Below are 20,244 nucleotides of genomic sequence, written 5' to 3'. Positions count from 1 at the left end.
CCACCCCTCCATTCACCCCCTTGGCCAGCGGGGAGCACCCTCTGTGTGTCCCCTGCTCTGGGCGCTGGGGAGGAGGAGGCAGCGGAGGGAGAGGCCCTGAAGCAGAAGGAAGCCACAGAAGGCAGGCGAGGAGCCCAGGACTCAAGGCGCTCCCGCCGCCACCCCGTGTCCCGCTGGGGCCTGCACCCAGGAGTGCCATGGCTGCGGCAGGGCCACCAGCCGGGCTTGGAGGTGAGTCCTCCGCACACAGGCCCAGCCTCCTGCCAGGTGTGGGTGGGGGTTTCCGGTCACTTTGAGGGAAGCTCCGCCCTTTCTCTGCTCCTCTCCTGATGGAGCAGTGAGACTCCAGCGCTGTGGTCAGAGGAGCAGCCTTCCAGCCCCCAGGACGCTTCTCAGAGTCAGAAGTTGCGCCATTGGCCTTTGCCTAGGATGGGACCTCTGCACCCCCAGGGTGCATAAACACACAGGGCTTCCATCAGGCTTCGCTGCTCTGCGGGGAGCCTGGGAGCCATTAGGCTTTGCTCAGCCACTTGGAGCCTACATATGCAAATTAACTGCCATCTTTGTTGGTGGTTAATTTGCATATCATGCTGATTAGCTAATGGGAGGCATAGCGAAGGTACGGTCAATTACCCTTTTTGTCTGTTATTAGATTATATATATATATATATATATATGCACACACATACATATATATATACACACACACACATATATATATACTAGAGGCCCGGTGCACAAAAATTTGTGCACTTGGGGGGGGAGGGGGTTTCCCTCAGCCCAGCCTGTGCACTCTCGCAGTCTGGGACCCCTCGGGAGATAAAGACCTGCTGGCTTAGGCCTGCTCCTGGGTGGCAGAGGGCAGGCCCAATCCCTAGGTGCAGCCCCTGGTTGGGCTCAGAGCAGGGCCGATTGGGGAGTTGGGACGCCGCCCCCTGTCATGCACAGAGCAGGGCGGATCGGGAAGTTGCGATGCCACCCTCAGTCACACTCAGGGTAGGGCGGATTTGGGGGTTGGGGCACTGGACCCTGTCACACACAGAGGAGGGCTGATCAGGGGGTTGGGGCGCCGCACCCTGTCACACACATTGCCGCAGGGCAATCAGGGGGTTGGGAGTTCTCCCCTATCAGGCACAGAGCAGGGCTGATCAGGGGGTTGTGGCCCCGCCCCCTGTCACACACAGAGCCACAGGGCGATCAGGGGGTTTGGGCACTGACCCCTGTCATGCTGATCCTGGTGCCGGGAGGCCTCGCGGCTCCGCTGATCCCGTTGCTGGGAGGCATATTACCCGTTTACTGTATAGGATAGAGGCCTGGTGCATGGGAGGGGGCCGGCTGGTTTGCCCTGAAGGGTATCCTGGATCAGGGTGGGGGTCCCCACTGGGGTGCCTGTCTAGTCTGGGTGAGGGGCTGAGGGCTGTTTTCAGGCTGGCGGGTGAGTGAAGCTCCCAACAGTTCCTTGTTTTTTTGTGTGTGTGTGTTTTTTTTTTATTCTGGGCCAGCCTTAGCTCTGGCTCCAGCTCTGAGGCTTCTGCTGCTGAAAGCAGGTATCTGGTTTGTTTGGTTCTATAATCGAAACACTGTATCAACTCCAGCTCTGAGATCCTGGAGGGCTGAAAGCATGTTTCTGGGGTTTTGTTTAGCTTCTATATTTGTAACAATGTTTCTAAAACTGCAAGCTCAGAGGCTGGCAAGGCAGGCGGGGAACGTTGGAGTCCTCCGTCACTGAAGCAAGCAAGTCTCATGTTAGCTTCCAGCTGCCTGGCTACCGGCCGCCATCTTGTCTGGCAGTTATTTTGCATATCGCCCTGATTAGCCAATGGGAAGGGTAGCGTATGTACGCTAATTACCATGTTTCTCTTTTATTAGATAGGATATATATATATATATATATATATATATATATATATATATATATATTACAGTATTTTCATTACCTAAGTGAGAAATCTCAGACTCTGACACCTGAAGTAACTGATGACCAAGACTATGTTGTTAGCAAATGGTAGAGTGGTGTTTAAATGTAGGTACAGTAGAATCTCAGTTCTTGAACTTACTTCATTCTAGAAGGCTGTTTGAGAAGCAATTTGTTCAAAAACCAAATCATTTTTTCCTGTTAGAAATAATGTAAATTGAATTAATCCATTCCAGACCTCCAAGAGCAAAAAACAAAACCTCCCAAATATGAAAATACTCACAGTACAATTTCCTGAGATATTAGCAAATGTGAAGTTTAGTTGTAAACTGACTCATACTCCCACATTCTCTCTTTTCTTTGTTGCCAGAGAGATGCATGACTCATCATACAGGTATCAACAAGGAAGTGTTGCTGGATCTCTAACTGAAGTTTTGTTCAACAAACAAGCCATTTTTTCAATGATCAACTTGTTTGAGAACCAAATTGTTTGAGATAGAACACATTGGAGAACTGAGTTTTGACTGTAGTTTGATTCCTAATACCTGTTCTTATCCACAACACTATACTGCCTCACAGATGTTAGAAGATTTTCATTTGTTTAATATTAAGAAAGTCAAGCAACTGAAGGAACAAATTGTGTTTAACAAGTGTGCTGCCTCTAGACATCATAAGCAAAATGTCAGCTTGCATTTCCATGGACAAATGCTCCAAAGTAATCATTATTTAACAGGAACAGTTTTTTCACCATGTGGTCAGGTATATGATAATTTGAATTTTTTTAAAAAGTTGAATTAATGTAATATCTACTTAATCAATTTAAAAATACTTTTCTTTTTATTCTCCAAAAAATATACATTCTATTTTTTTTAGAATTTATTTGAAACACTGAAAAATACAGTAGAAAAAGCACACAATTCCCCTAGCCCTGTGGTCAGCAAACTGCGTCTCGAGAGGCACATGCGGCTCTTTGGCCCCTTGAGTGTGGCTCGTCCTAAGCCTTAGGAGTACCCTAATTAAGTTAATAACAATGTACCTACCTATATAGTTTAAGTTTAAAAAATTTGGCTCTCAGAAGAAATTTCAATTGTTGTACTGTTGATATTTGGGTCTGGTGACTAATGAGTTTGCTGACCACGGACCTAGCCAGTTTGACTCAGTGGATAGAGCGTTGGCCCATGGACTGAAGGGTCCTGGATTTGATTCCAGTCAAGAGCACATACCTTGATTGCTAGCTCAATCCCCAGCCCTGATTGGGGTACATGCATGAGGGAAGCAACCAATCGATGTGTCTCTCTCACATCAATGTTTTTCTCTCTCTGTCCCCCCTCCTCACTTCCACTCTCTCTAAAAATCAATGGAAAAATATCCTTGGGTGCGAATTAAGAAAGAAAGAAATAAATAGCACACCATCAACAAAATTCAGGTAATAACTTCATGAACAAAACTCCAAAGGCACTCTTTTTTTTTTTCTCTGACTACTAGGCAAAATGATTATTCTTTGGGGCACTGTGTAAATCTCAACTTTTCTATACATGGTTCCTGAGCCTCCCAGACAGTTTTCATAATTTTATTTTTATCTGAAACCAATTTTTTCACACTTTCCATGTTGGTCAATACATTACATTGAAATTATATTTTCATTTTTACATCATTACTGCAAATCTTACAGAGCCAGAATTGGGTATGTATTCATCTCTCTACCTCTACTACTAAATGCAATGCCCAACACATAGGAAGTGTTTAACTATAGTTTAATGAAGAGATGGGAAGTACTCTTGCTGAATTAACTATGATATTTAATCTGAAAAAAAAATCCAAAACCAACAATTACACTCCACCAAAACATATCTAAAATCCAAGATAATGGAGTTATTTTCAAATGAATGGTTATAAAATCATTAACAAAATGCAAGTTTTTATAAAAACGAAAATATTACAAATGTCCAAAATGTTACCAAATTAGATATATTATTATTTTCTTCAATACATAGTAAGAATGTCTAAGAAATCTCTATATACTCCATTCCCACTCAAACATATACCAAATTAGTTAGATTTTTGGTAGAAAGAAAATATTATAAAGCAGAGCATTTTGATATGATTTACTAGTACTTTTTAAAGTTCTTAATAAAATAATAACACAAGTTCTGCTTAGGTATTTTATATGTCCCTTAAGAATGTACTGACAACATGCTTGTTCCATTATTGAATGGTTCTTCTAGACAAATCTTTGGTTTCCCAAGTGTTGTACACACAGTACCTTTACTGCTATTACTTTATGGCAACTTGTACTCAAGTACTTTGGCTTGTAGCTACATTTTGGATGGTGTACCATTAAATTGCAACAATTTTCACATAAAATTCTTAATAGCAATTCTTGAGAAAAACACCAGGTAATGGCAATGCTAGCTTGACAATGAATGAGAAAAACACTACAATACTTGATTATTTTATCTCCATGTTTCCTTACAAACTATGGAGTAAACTAGCTGTTAGCAACAGCAAAGTTCCTAATCTATAGTCAGAATAAATTCCATCTTTATTTATAAAGACCTTAGCAGCTCTTCAAAATGTTTTATTTCCACAATAAGGGAAAAGGATAAGTTCTTTAAAATCATCTTTGGAAATAAAATACTTATGCCTTTAACTATTGTTCTCTATTCCTCTCCCCATAAAAAGCTGTCAATTGCAAAGTAATTAATAAATTTGTAACAAACACTAGTGTTCCAACAGAGGGCACTATTCTAATTAAGAGATTATTGCATAAGCACAGAACTAATGATAGCTAAATTGTTAGAAATTAATTATTTTTAATGGGACAGTATACTCATCAATATTTATGTCTAAGTATGTGAACTTTTTAAATTTTCCCCAAAAAGCAATTTATTACAATGAAATTAGTGATTAGATATCAACTTGATAGCATTGCCAGATGAGATAATTTCTTTCAGTTGATATGAGAGTGGAAATCCAGAAAATGATCCAGTGTCTTAAAAAATATTAAATGTTGCATATTTCACAATAAGTTTTTAAATAATTTATGTTTATAGGCTCTCCTATGAAACTAATAATATTAATAGCTAAATGCCCTTTTAAACTTATTTTTGCTAATAACTAATGATACTCATAACACTGTCTTGTAAAAATATATTAGAGGAGCTCCAAAAATATGTCACCATATGGTTTTAACATGAAGTGTTCAATAAGAGTACTAAGTGAGACAGAGTACACATTTTACAGAGTAATACATTTTCTTTCTCAGTCTCTGAACTAGCATCTGGAATTATTCATGGGCATAAGCACTTTAGAACTCATTTTAGTTTCTGAAATATAGCCTTTTATGCTGAAATGAGTTTAGTTCTATTAAAAATGAATGAATGTAGATTGGAATAGGTGTATATTCTTTAATACCTATAAGAAACAAAAAATATATATATTGCTTAAGGAGACCTTTAAAAGGAACAGGAGAAGGGGGTGTGAAAACAAAGTGAATAGGAAATAAAACCCTTTGGCTCCAAGATTTATAAGGTAATCCCTTTTAAAAAATGTATCAACTTGTATTTTAAAAAATATGTCATTCTGTTAATATTCAGTAGCTTTGCAATTAATATTAACTCTGTCATACTGTCTATTACATATCTGCTTTTTCATAAGTATTTCATTTTTGGCAGCATGCTGTGTTTTTCTGCTGTTCTAATTAATGAGCTCTTCTCACCTTGTGATTATCTAATTTTCACTTAATTGCTTTATAGTAATGAAGTTCATCTTGCATTCTTTCCCCATAAGAACAAAATTTTTAATGCAAAAAATCTTCACCTTGTAGAGCTGAAAGTGATACATTACATTAGGATCATTTATCTTCCTCTGAGATTTAGAAGACCACAGTTTCAATTGAAATTTAAAAGGTTATTATAAGTCTCCTATATTCAGTTGCTCATCATTTATTGAATGTCATACATTAACTTTCTTTGGAAAATAACATTTCCCAGAAAAAGAAAGCAGTAGAAAGCAATATTATACAAAATATATTTCTTTTTTTTCCTTTTTTTTAATGAACTACTGATGTGAGATATCTTTCATGCTCAGTGTTTCACCCATCATATTCCACAACTTACCTTACTACTTCCACATCTCATCAGCAAATATTCAAACATAATTGAGGCTATTTATTACATAATATGATAATTAAAGTCATTTGAAATGATTATGTCCATCCTTTCTGTAATAAGAATCTTTACATTAACTGCACATTTGAAATCAAATTTGGGTATTAAGCATAAAGCTGTAGCAACCATGTAAATTAATCTATACATTTTTAATATGGTCACCATTCGAAGCAAAACAATTATTCAGATCTGATTTTATATCAGGACGTTGCTATATTTAAAAACAAACAAAAAAGCAATAGAGTCTTCTAGGTAAGGGATCTACATATAAAAGCTGTGTCCTTAAGGGGACTAGCTCAATTCTGCTATTAAAATGAAAAAGACCTTTAATTGATCTCTTACCCCCCTACCTCCTGCCCCCCAACCCTCCCCGGCCTTCCCGCTGCAGTTTGACAATCTGTTTGAGGCAGCTCTGCCTCTGTATCTATTATTGTTCAAAAGATTATAATGGTCTCTATTGTCCATGAATGAGTGAGATCATGTGGTATTTTTCCTTTATTGACTGGCTTATTTCACTTAGCATAATGCTCTCCAGTTCCATCCATGACGTTGCAAATGGTAAGAGTTCCTTCCTTTAATACTTTAAGCAATAAAAAAATAAAAATTAAAAAATAAAATAAAAAATAAATAAAATGAAAAAGAAAGTTTGTAAAACTACTCCCTCACCAAGCTTTTCAACCACATTGATGCCTACAAGACAAAACAAAACACTAAATTTAATTTTTCTAAACAGTTAACTCAAGAATATTGAAAATTCTCAGTCTGGATTTGTGTATATTTAATATTCATTTACCTGGTTTAAAAAGAAAATATGAGGATGGATCAATAATCACTTAGCTATGCAACTGACATTTTTCTTTCAACATTTGAAGTAAAATAAAAACTTAAGTACTCTATAATCAGAGCTACTGCATGTGTGGATTCTCTAGTGTATATATCCAGATAAACTTTGAATAAAAGTTGTTCCCTTCAAATATGATTGACTAATTCTCATTAGTGCTTAATGCCTTTAAACAATACTTAGCACAGCTGCTTTTGAAACTCAGTATTTAATTGTTGTTAATGGGACAACCAGTTATGAAAGACCAATGAGACTTCAAGATGGGTAGAGTTTTGATTTTGTGCAATAAATATTGCCACTGAATTTTGAAAGGTTCTTTTTATTAAAAAATGGCAACTTGAAATTACTTACTGTTGTTTGTGTAGTTAGAAACTTAATTATAATCACTAGCTATTAGATTTTAATTTAAAATGACAGAATGCTTCTTGTTTTAGTTGTAAAATCTCCACTTCTGATATAATCTCCATTAGTTCTCAACAGTGTTGCTACTGCACCTTCATTTGACTAGAAAATTGCCAGCAAGAGCCCCTCTAATGAATAATACAATTGCAAAACACCATAAAGCACTCCAGTCTGATTAGTTTCATAAAAAGAATGATAAGCTATCTCATGATTAGCATATTATCATGAAAAACAGGAAAACTTTTGTTTTATGGTGTTTCCTTGGTATTAAAACTAGGTATAATGAATTAGAGGACTAGATAAGTAGTTTTTCTCCTGGCGTGATTGAAATTATGATCATGCTGTGACAATAGGAAACCACTACCATCTCAGATGAAATCAGAAGATTCAAGATATGAAAGAAGTTTGGCTGAATCATAATTTTCAGAAAATATTTTATACTAGAGGCCCGGTGCATGAAATTTGTGCACTTCGAGGAGGGGGTCCCTCAGATTGGCGTGTGCCCTCTCGCAGTCAGGGAGCCCTGGGGAGATGTCAGTTGGACATCCTTAGCATTGCCACAGAGGCCGGAGAGGCTCCCACCACTGCTGCTGTGCTAGCCAGCTGTGAGCCTGGCTTCTGGTTGAGCATGCTCACCCTGCGGGAGCACACTGACCACCAGGGGGCAGCTTCTGCATTAGGTGTCTGCCTCCTGGTGGTCAGCGCACATCATAGTGACTGGTCATCCCACCATTTGGTCATTTGCATATTAGCCTTTTATTATGTAGGATATGCTGTAGATGAGGCCCCCTAGAACCATAAGAAATGCAAAAAATTCACTGTTAACTCATTCTTGAACTGCCCCCACTTAAAAGCAAATCCCCCCCCGTGGGGCGTGTTAACTCATTCTCGAACTGCCCCTACTTAAAAGCAAATCCCCCCCCCCCCCGTGGGGCGTGTGCTGCACCTTGGGAACCAGTGGGCTTGACACTTTTCCTCTCTGAGCTTCATTTCTGAATACATACGCTTATACCATGGGAATTGTAATCTCTTCTCCACGTACCTCAATGGGTTGTCATGAGCTAATAAAGCTAGAACTGTTTCATCAAGTAAGTGATGTCTAAACGGGAAGGGATTGTTATTTTTAAGCCCATGGGTACCCTCACAGGTAGCAGGGGCTGATTAGGGAAGGAGGACATGATTGTTTCCTGGGACTGTAGCTATCAAGGTTTTGCAGAGGGTTCCGCAGGCCTCAGAGGGGTGGGCTCTGATCAGCAGCCCTATAGCGGTGGTCATCCCTGGAGGTGCTGGTGGGGGTCAGGGAGTTAGGGGGGCGCTAGGGGAGCAGCGAGGCCGAAGGGGAAGTAACTGTCAAACCTTCTTGCTTGGCGCCATTCTTTAAATTGTATGTGGCTGTTTCACAGCTGTACGTGCTCAGGGCAGGGATGCAATCTCCTGGAGTGGGGTGGGGGCTGGGCCAGGGCAGAGCCAGGTGGGCTAAGAGGGTGGGTTTAGCTGCACCCCCAGCAAGCTTCAGTGCTCTTCCTCTGTGGAGACAGCACTGCTACTGTGGGGCAGGGGAAGGGTCTGACCCTGGGGATCCACTCAGGCCTGCCTCCACCCACGTCTGGAGTTGTAAGGAGGAGAGGTATGCCTGGCCCCAGTGGAGGGGGCCCGGCAGCGGTGGGCAGAGGGCCCGGTGCCTTGGGGCGCTGATGGGTGGTCGCAGGTGTGCTGTTGTTGTGGGTGCTCCTGGTGGGAGTGGCGGGGGAAGAGATGGGGAGACGGAGGTGTGGGCTGCAGCTACCCTTGAGGCTGGGTCTTCTCCCCATCCAGTCAGCCTCCCATATCCCCAAGGGTTCAGGGGCTGGGATAGGGGTAGGGTGTCCCTGCAGGGAGATTGGAAGAGCTCCCTGTGGCTGCTTCCTCTTCCTTCTTTCCAGTCTGGGCTCCTATCAGGCACTGTCCTCAGACCCCTGGGAACTTGGCTCTGGCTGCCGGCCCCCTGCTGCCTGCGCATCAATATGCAAATTGGTCATTATGGGCACTATCATGGACAAATGAACATATTACCTCTTTATATGTATAGATGCCAAACTGTTTGAGGGAAAGTGGATTTCAAAAAGCTATTACATATCTGCTAGTGCAATATCAACATATCTATATAAAAGATAACATTTTATCAGTGTTAAAAATCAGAAAAACAAATGATGGTAAAAGGTCTCTGGCTTTTCTCACCAACTTGTATTTTTCTTAAAATAATTTGAAATTGCTATTGGAGATGGTTGTATCATTGTGAACTCTTCCTTGGAGAGTAAAGTTCATGACTCAATAGTGAAGTCTGAGTAAATAATTGATACAGAAAGGCAGATAGAGAAGGACATTTATTGAAGAGTAAATAACATGTCCAAAAATATGGAGATTAGAAAAACTACAACATATTCATGACACAGTAGTTAGGTATGTCAAGGGAAGGGTTCATGGAGTAAATAGATTTTATATAGGACCATTAAGGCAACCAATGCCAAATCATAGTAGGTCTCAAATGCTAAGCTAAGGGGCTTGTTGAAGAAATTTTAGAATTGGCATTGTCTGATTGTTTTTTAAATAAATAAAACAGCAGAGTGAAAGGCTGATTGAAGAGGACGAATGGGAAAGTAAAGAGATTGTTTTGCCATGATCTAGGTAAGAGTAGTTAAACTAAGGCAATGTCAATGAAGGTGGAATTGAGAGAACAGGTTGTGGAAATAGTTAAAGAATTGATCACTTATGTTAAAAAGATGTTCAAGATGCCCTAGTTGTTTTGGTTCAGTGGCTGGAGCATCGGCCTGCAGGCTGAACGGTCCCAGGTTCAATACCGGTTAAGGGCACATACCTCAGTTGGTTTGCAGGCTCCTCCCCAGCCCGGGCCCTGGTCAGGGCTCCTGCAGAAGGCAACCAATCAATGTGCTTCTCTCACATCGATATTTCTCTCTGTCTTTCCCTCTCTCTTCCACTGTCTTTTAAAATCAATGGAAAAATATTGTTGGGTAAGGATTAAAAAAAAATATATGTGCAAGCTAAATGAAAGAGACAAGTCAGTCTAGGGAACCCTGCTTTCTATGCTGAGTATTTCATGAAGTACTATTTAGAGGGAAGACAGTAAGTCTGATTTAGAAATGAAATACAAGTGGGACACACCAATGACTATATTATGAATAAAAGTAAAATCTCAAAAGAGATCTCAGGAGAGAAAGCAACTTAGGAGTCATTTGTCTTAAGATTCTAGTTGAATTGATAGCTGCAGATGAGATCTGTGCTGCTGTGCTGAGAGAAAATAACCCTTCTTTTAAAAGGAACAATGAAGGAATTGAAGAAGATGGCATCCACTCACATCCTCCCAGACCTAAACTAGAATTATAATTAAATTGTAGAACAACCAACATGACTAACCAATTGAAGACTTGTTGAACAGAAGTCTTATAAACAATGATTTACAGAAGACACATCGAGACTAGTAGGAAGGGTGGAGATGCAGAAAGGGCTGGCCATGCACCCATGTACACCAGCTGAGAATTGAGATGAATATCTCAGCTGCAAAGGACCCCAATGAGGACATGGGGTCTCAACTCCATGCTGGGCTCCCCAGCCCACAGCACCAGAGCTGGGAAGAGGAGCCTACAAAATATCTGGCTGTGAAAATTAGCAAGGATAATGTTTTCCTGGGAGAGACTGGTGTCTTCTAGAAATCCAGGCACCCTCTTAAAGAACCTATACACAAAATCTTGTTTTAGGTCACTCACCTTGGAGAGGCTTGCAAGGACATACTGGGTTTTGTAGCCCCAGGAAGAGAGCTGAAGAGACAGCCACCAGTTTCCCTGTGCTGAGTTTCTCTCGTCGATGCCATCTTTTCTGGGACAAACACTCCCTTACAAATTGTATTAGCTTTGGGGGACTGTACAAGGCCCACCCTCCTGGCCACCCAGCCTATCTCACACACTGCAAAGGAATCTGCTGTCTGAGTATACTGTATAGACTTCCTAAAAATGACCTTGAGGGCAAACTTAGGGAGAAACAGAGACAGAGTTGTGTGGAACTAGGGTGGGGACAATTTCCACTCCTGCTACAGTGAGACCTCACAGTAGCACCTTGTGTGGTACAACACACATCCCCAACTCCCTGCAGGCCAGAGTAGCTGCACCTCTTGTGCCAGAGTGCCTGAGAAGTTGTCCCCCATTTTTCAGGGCCACAGTAGGGTGCTCTACCACCCTCAAGTGTTCCACTAGCTCCATCAGGGGAAAATAATTAACTCGATGATTCCAGATGGCCTTGCCCTGCTGAGATTGCATTCTGAAATATTGCCCATGAGCTGCAGAAGACTCTAGGACAGCAGTTCTCAACCTTTGGGTCGCTACCCCTTTGGTTGTCGAACGACCCTTTCACAGGGGTGGGCTAAGACCATCCTGCATATCAGATATTTACATTACAATTCATAACAGTAGCAACATTACAGTTATGAAGTAGCAATGAAAATAATTTTATGGTTGGGTCACAACATGAGGAACTGTATTTAAAGGGCCAGAAGGTTGAGAACCACTGCTCTAGGAGGTCTGGGAAAACCCTGGGAAAAACTGAGTTTTGTGGCTCTTGGTGGGGGCCATATTTCCCTCCCACACCAGACCATTGTCACCATTACTGTGCAGAGCCTTCATTTTGCATGGCCAAATCTTGGTCTGTTTGGGCCTGATGAATACAGCTGGCTATACCCTGATGAATCCCTGAGACTCTGCCCCTACATAATGGTCTGCAGTAGAATTTGGTGTACCCTGAGACTACTGCTGAGTAGTCTCAAACCTGGCAGTGGTGCTGAGTTAGAATTTGTATCACTATGGTGAATACCACTGACTCCTAACTAGTGAGTCACTGAGTGTCCTTCACACAAGTCATGTAACCACCAGAGTTTTATTTGGTGACTGGGCCTAACAGGCAGCTAACAGGTAAAGGTGGACCTTGGGCAGCCTTGGGCCTTCCGCTGACGTGTCTGAGGCTCAGTACTGGTTGCAATGGCTTGGTACACAGCTAGGCCTTTCCCACACACACCCAGGCCCCGCATAGGCAACCACAAACTGTGGATCAATTTGTAGTTCCAAACAGGTAGCCCAGTACCAGTTACAGGCAGCTCCTGACATTGACCAGCACTGGATCCCTTTCGAAGTGGCCCCAGAAACAACACACTTAGTGGTTCGGACCACATTAGAGTATGACCTAATTAACTCCACAAGTAGCACAGACAAAGGTAGACCTTGGCAGACACAGACCTTTTGGAACAAATTCAACTTTGTGGAGTCAGCTACCACACAGCAGTTCATACATTGCAATCATGGTCAATTCTCATAGCAAGAGAAGGGGTAAGCCCACCCATAGATGGGGAAACAGCACTCAAAACTCAGCTACAACAGGAGGGTTCACATACCCACACAGGAAACATTCCGGAGTACCCAGTTCAAGTGATCAAAGAGACTGAAACTCTGAGCCCCACATGACAACTACTACAAAATGCAGCCATGCCAAGGAATAGCAGAACTACCTAATATAAAGAAACAAATAGAGAGAGGTAGCCAAAATGGGGGCACAAAGAAATATGCCTCAAATAAAACAACAGTAGAAACCCCAGAAAAATAACTAAGTGAAATGGAAACAAACAAGCTGCTAGATATAAAGTTCAAAACAATGGTTATAAGGATGCTCAAAAAAATGTAGTGATGACTTCAACAAAGAGATAGCAAGCAAACAAAAGACATAGAAACCATAAAAAAGAATCATTCAGAAATGCAAAATTCAATGTCTGAAATGAAAAATGCACTAAAAGGTATCAATAGCAGCCTAGATGAAGCAGAGGATCAATTCAGCAAATTGTACAACAAGGTAGCAAAAATACCCACATTTTTTATTGTAATTTTTTTTCAAATTTATTCTTATTGTTGACACTATTACAGATATCCCCCATTTTCCCACTCTTTGACCACCTGTTCCCAGCCCCCACCCCTCCCCTAGCCTTTACCACACTGTTGTCTGTGACGATGGGTTATGCCTATATATTTTTGGCTAATCTCTTTGCCTTCTTTTTTCCCACTCCTTCCCACCCTCCTATCATTTGAAATAGAAATTGAGTTATTTTACATAGCATAAAGTTCTCCAGGTCCATCCATGCTTTCACAAAGGGTAACATTTTTTTCCTATTTATAGCCAAGTAGTATTGAATTGTGTAAATGTACCAGAGCTATGATTTCATTAATATGGGGAATTTAATGAAAAACTGAATGAAAAAGCCAAACATAGAGTCAGACTCATAGATAGAGAGCAGACATACAGCTCTGGTGGCGGTGGGAGAGGGGTCAGGGGGAGTGTTGGGTATTGGAGAGATTGAGGAAAAAGGAAAAATAAGGAGAAGCAATTCATGGACATGGATAACAGTGTGGTAATTGCAGTGGGGAGGAGGGTTGGTGGAAGTGGAGGAGGGTATAGGGGGAATAAATGGTGATGGAAAAAGAAAGAAAATAAAACTCTAAAACATCAACAAATAAATAAATAAAATTGAAGGTGAAATAAAGTGCTTCCAAAAGAAGAAAACACTAAAGGAGTTCATTACCACCAAACCAGTATTACAAAAAATGTTAAAGGCTCTTCTTTAAGCAGAAGAAAGAAAAAAAGAGAGAGAAATATAGTTATAAATATAGTTATAAAGAAAAAATGGAAATAAATATGTACCTATCAATAATCAATTTAAATTCAAATTGCTTAACTGCTGAAATAAAAAGACATAGGATGGCTGAATGGATAAGAAAATACCACTATATATATATATATATATATATATATATATATATATATATATATATATATATAATCTCCCACCTCAAAAGAAAATATACATACAGACTAAAAATAAAAGGAAGTAAAAATATATTTCATGCAAATAGAAATGAAAAACAAAAACAAAAAACCACTGGGCTAGCAATCTATATAAGAGAAGAATATGCAAATTATCCAGGACATCGTAACTTCATGACCTAACAGCAGCAACCTGAAGCTGCATGGTGCCTGGCCAGGGCGAGGGACCTCAGGCTGTGCTCCCTTCAAGCCACCGCGCCAGGCCAGGGGATCTGAGGCCGCACCCCCTGCACAGTGGGGCTTGACACGGACCTCAGGCCATGCCCCCCCTGCCCCAGTGCCGGGACAGAGGATCTCAGACCATGCTCCCTGCCCAGCAGGGCTTGACTGGGGACCTGAGACTGTGTCCACCACCCAGCACTAGGCCAGGTGACCTCAGGTTGTGCTCCCCTACATGAAGGGTCTTGACAGGGGTGGGGCCAGCTGGGTCTCCTACATTTTCGAAACATGTGCTAGTGGTGGGCGGGGACTTGACTCTAGGTCCCACAGCGTGCCCCAGACTCTGACAGGAGGGAGATTTTCATATACATTTTTATAATTTTCTTTCATTTTTGACACTTCTATTATAGAACAAGGACAAATAGCAATATTAAAATATTTCCTCTAATTAATTCCCTTTTAATGTGCATGAATTTTATGCACTGGGCCACTAGTATTTATATAAGACAAAATATATATTAAAACAAAGCTGATAATACAAGACAAAGAAAGACACTATATAATGATAAAGGGAGCAATCCAACAAGAGACTATAACCCTAATAAACATTTATGCACCATCATTGGTATATATATATATATATATATATATATATATATATATATATATATAGCAAATGTTGACAGATGTGAAAGGAGACATTAACAGTAATACCGTCATAGTAGAGGATTTTAACACATTGACATAAATAAATAGATATTCCACACAGAAAATAAACAAGGAAACAGAAGCTTCAAATGACACACTAGATCAGATGGATTTAATTGATATCTGCAGAGTATTTCACCTCAAAGCACCTATCTTTTTGTTGAAGTCCTCACTACATTTTTTGAGTGTCCTTATAACCATTGTTTTGAACCCTATATCTATTCTTCTCAAGTGCACATGGGACATTTTCTAGGATAGACCACATGTTAGGACACAAAACACATCTCAATAAATTTAAGAAGATTGAAATCATATCATATCAAGCATCTTCTCTGACCACAATGGTATGAAACTAGAAATCAATTACAGAAAGAAAAAAACCCACACATAACACATGAAGACTAAGTAACATGTTATTAAACAATGAATGGGTTAATGATTAGACCATGGAAGAAGTAAAAAGTTACCTTGAGATAATTAAAAATGAACACATACAAAAAAACATAAATCTATAATACAAATGAAAGCAGGATAAAGAGGGAAATTCATAGCAATACAGGCCTACCTCAAAAAGCAAGAAAAAACCCCAAATAAACTATCTACCCCAGCCAGTGTGACTCAGTGGTTGTGTGTCAACCTATGAACCAGGAGATCATGGTTCAATTCCTGGTCAGGGCATATGCCCAGATTGCAGGCTCAATCCCCAGTGTGGGGTAGGCAGGAAGTATATGATCAATGATTCTCTGTCATCATGATGCTTCTATCTCTGTCTCTCCCTTCCTCTCTGAAATCAATAAAAATATTTTTTTAAAAAAATGAATAAACAATTGAACCTTGCATCTTACAGAACTAGCAGAAGAACAATAAATAAACTTCCAAGTGACTAAAAGAAAATAAGTAATAAAGGTTCGAGTAAAAACTAGAAGAAAATCCTATATAATAAAAGAGAAACATGCAAATTAACCATCCTCCGCTATGCTCAAGCCACACCGACAAGCAACGCCCACAAGCAAATCAGAAGCAAGTATTCAAATTAACCCAACTAAGATGGCAGTGGCCACGTAGCTGGAGCAAGCAGGAGGCTTGGGTTGCCCCCGGTGATGGAGGAAGCCAAGCTTCCCACCTTCCCTGGAGGGCCCTCGGCTCCACTCAAAGCTACAAAATTTTAATTACAGAAGATAAATAAATCCCAGATACCTTCTTTCGCAGGACCTGGCCCCCATTCAAGGCTACAAAGTTTCAATTACAGAAGATAAATAAATCCCAGGGGGGAAAGAAAAAGAAAAACAGGAGAGGCCTGGAGCTTGGGTAGCCGGGGGGCATGACCAGCTTGAAAACGGTCATCAGCCTCTCACCCAGGCTGGCCAGGCACCCCAGTGAGACCCCCACCCTGATCCAGGGCACCCTTCAGGGCAAACCAGCCGGCCTCCACCTGTGCACCAGGCCTCTATCCTATATAATGAAAGGGTAATATGCAAATTGACCCTAACAGCAGAAAGACTGGGAATGACTGGTCACTATGACACACACTGACCACCAGGGGGCAGACACTCAATGAAGGAGCTGCCCCCTGGTGGTCAGTGCACTCCCATAAGGGGAGCTCTGCTCAGCCACAAGCCAGGCTGATGGCTGCCAGCACAGGAGTAGTGGCGGGAGCCTCTCCCACCTCCTCAGCAGCACTAAGGATGTCCAACTGCAGCTTAGGCCCTCTACCCACTGGCAAGTGGAAATCCCCCGAGGGCTGCCGGGCTGCCAGAGGGATGTCTGACTGCCAGCTTAGGCCCGATTCCCTGGGAAACGGGCCTAAGACAGCAGGTGGACATCCCCCGAGGGGTCCCAGACTGCAAGAGGGCACAGGCCAGGCTGAGGGACCCCCCTCCCCCGAGTGCACAAATTTTTGTGCACTGGGCCTCTAGTAAATAATAAAAGTTAGAGTGAAAATGAATGACAAAGAGACTAAAAAAAATACAAAAGATAAATAAAACAAAGAGGAAAATCTTAGAAAAGATATAAGATTGACGAACTTTTAACCAGACTCATCAAGAAAAAAAGAGAGAGGACCCAGATAAATAACATTAGAAATGAAAGAGGGGAAGTAACAACTAACTCACGGAAAAACAAAGAATAGCAAGAAGATACTATTTACAACTATATGCCAACAAATTGGATAACCTGGGTAAAATGTATAAAATCCTAGAAATATACAATCTTCTAAAACCAAATCAAGAAGAATCAGAAAATCTGAATAGACCAATTACAACTAGTGAAATCAAAGCAGTAAAAAAACCCAAAAAACTCCCAGCAAATAAAATTCATGAACTAGATGGCTTCAATGGTGACTTTTATCAAACTTTCAAAGAACTAACACCTGTACTTCTCAAACTATTCTGAAAAACCCAAGTGAAGGGGCAACTTCCAACCTCATTTTATGAGGCCAACATTATCCTAATTCTAAAACCAGATAAAGACACAACAAATAAAGCACATTATAGGCAAATATCTTTGATACACTTAGATGTGAAAATCTTCAACAAAGTACTACCAAATCAAATCAAGAAATACATTAAAAGATCATACACCATTGTAGAAGCAATACCAATGCCTGGCTCAGAGTAGCAGCAGCATCCTGGCTTCCAAGGGTTTCTCTGGCCAGTGTCTCTCTCTTTAGTCTACAGCATAGGGAATATCTTTGTGAGCCTTAGCAAAGGCCTTTTTTTGGGCAGAAAAGAAATTCATTTTCTCCTGGTGGGCCTGGATGCTGTGGGAAAGACCACCATCCTGTACATACTGAAGCTGGGTGAGATCGTGACCAAAATCTCCACTATCGCTTTCAAAGTGGAGACCGTGGACTGTAAGGACATCAACTTCACTATGTGGGACATGGGCCACTAGTGCAAGATCCAGCCTTTGTGGTACCACTATTTAAAAAATACACAAGGTCTCATCTTTGTAGTTGACAGCAATGACATAGAGTACATGAAGGGGGCCCTAGAGGAGCTCATGTGAATGCTGGTGGAGTATGAGCTCAGGGATGCTGTCTTACTTGTGTTTGAAGACAAGTAGGACCTCCCTAATGCCATTAATACAGCAGAGATCACAGACAAACTGGGCCTGCACACCATGCTCCTCAGGAACTTGTACATTCAGTCTACCTGTGCCACCAGTGGAGACAGGCTCTATGAGGGACTGCAATGGCTGTCCAATAAGCTCTGGAACCAGAAGTGAGCAGCAATCCTCTCTTCCCACTCACTCCCTCCATCACCCTTGTTTTCATCTCATGTGGCAGATGTACAACTGTGGTGTGAGTGCTATAAACTGTCTCCATGGTCAGTCTCAGTGTGTTTCATCATGCTGTACATATGCAGATACAGCATGCAACTGGGTTTTAATTAAATGTAAATAGTTCTTGTTTCCAATGAGGCAGTCTCTGGTACACCTATGTAATATTACTCAGTTGTTTTTGTTTGTTTGTTTGTTTGTTTGTTTTAAATAAAAACAGAATCAACTCTTTGTTTAGTATTGAGAAGGGATTTTAGGAACCCAGGCCAGGGCCTCTAGGAGCACCTGTCAGATCAGCTCAACACTCCTCCTCTGGGCTTTACATCTGTTTTGAGATCCATTTTGATGATTAGTTTTTAATGCAAACTCAAAGCATTTTTAAAATAGTTACACAAACAAGGTAAGGAGGCACTTGAGCACAGAGAAGGGAGAAATGTAACAGCTTGAGTCCAGTCGATCCATGGGCTGTCTCCTCTCTGGAGTGTGCTTTGGGCAGAACCAGTCACAGTACATTTTGCGTGGTCATTCATGCTCTTTCATAGGCTCTATCTGTTTGGCTCATTACATCCCATAGCATTTTTACTGGTACCTGTACTTATACCAGTGTCCAGGGAATGGTCTGGGGCTGGGACCACCACTCACAGACCCCTTGCAGCGGTTCTCAACCTGTGGGTTGTGACCCTTTCACAGGAGTCGCTTAAGACCATCAGAAAACACATATATAATTACATGTTGTTTTTGTGATTAATCACTATGCTTTAATTATGTTCAATTTTTAACAATGAAATTGGGGGTCACCACAACATGAGGAACTATATTAAAGAGTCACGGCATTAGGAAGGTTGAGAACCACTTAGAGGGATGCCAGCCTTCCCTTGGTTCAGCATGGGTCAGCATAGGTGCTGTGGTGGGACAACTCTGGTCAGAAGGGAAGACCCCCATGGTTCCCATGTGTATGCTCTCACTCCAGGTTGTTTGGGTCTCACCAGTAGGAACGCAGACAGGTGACCAGTCATCTTAGAACCTAGCTCCTTAGAGCCCCTGTCTACATGTGCTTTCATTCCCTTGGCCTGCAAGGGTCATATTTGAGAAAAGACAAAACAAAACAAAACAAACAAAAACAAAACAAAACACAACTTCTACTGTTTCTGTTGTAGTTGGGTAAACAATAAAGAAGCTGGAGTTCTTAAAATTTACCTTGGGGAAATCCTCAGAATTGGTTTATCTCGTGTCATGGAACCTCTTACTGCTTTAAATTCATAGTTAGTGATCAACTGTTTTGTATACGTGTTTTCAGTTTTCATTTCAACAAACAAGCACTGTAATTATAGCTATTAGAATAAGTCTCTTAACTACTAAAAAATACACCGTGATCAATTGGGATTAATTCCTGGCATGCAAGTTTGGTATAATATCTGCAAATCAACTAACATATTAAACCACATAAACACAATGAGGAACAAAATTTACATGATCTTACCAATATATGCAGAAAAAGAATTTGACAAAATCCAGCATCCATTTATGTAAAATCTCTCATAAAAGTGGGACTAGAGAGAACAAACCTCAACACAATAAAAGCCTTATATAACAAATCCACAGCTGACATTATACTCAACAGGAAAAGACTAAAAATGTTTCCCATAAGATAAGGAACAAGACAGGGATGCCTGCTTTCACTACTCCTATTCAACTAGTACTGGAAGTCATAGCCACAGAAATCAGGCAATCCTATCTAATAAAAGAGTAATATGCAAATTAACCATCACTTCCCCACTCCCTCACTCTGTCACTCCGTCACAAAGATGACAGCAGCCATGGAGCTGGAGAGAACAGGAGGCTTGGGTTGCCCCCAGTGATGG

General features: G+C 41.0%; 1 pseudogene; it reads left to right on the top strand.

Annotated features, from left to right (window-relative positions):
* Positions 1–197: 197 nt before the first annotated feature.
* Positions 198–18,328, top strand: LOC132223525 (ADP-ribosylation factor 1-like; annotated as a pseudogene).
* Positions 18,329–20,244: the final 1,916 nt, after the last annotated feature.

The sequence above is a fragment of the Myotis daubentonii genome, chromosome X, assembly GCF_963259705.1.
Source record: "Myotis daubentonii chromosome X, mMyoDau2.1, whole genome shotgun sequence".
In the NCBI taxonomy this organism is placed as follows: domain Eukaryota; kingdom Metazoa; phylum Chordata; class Mammalia; order Chiroptera; family Vespertilionidae; genus Myotis; species Myotis daubentonii.
The sequence above is the reverse complement of the archived record's forward strand: the minus strand, read 5'-3'. Positions and strand labels throughout refer to the sequence as shown.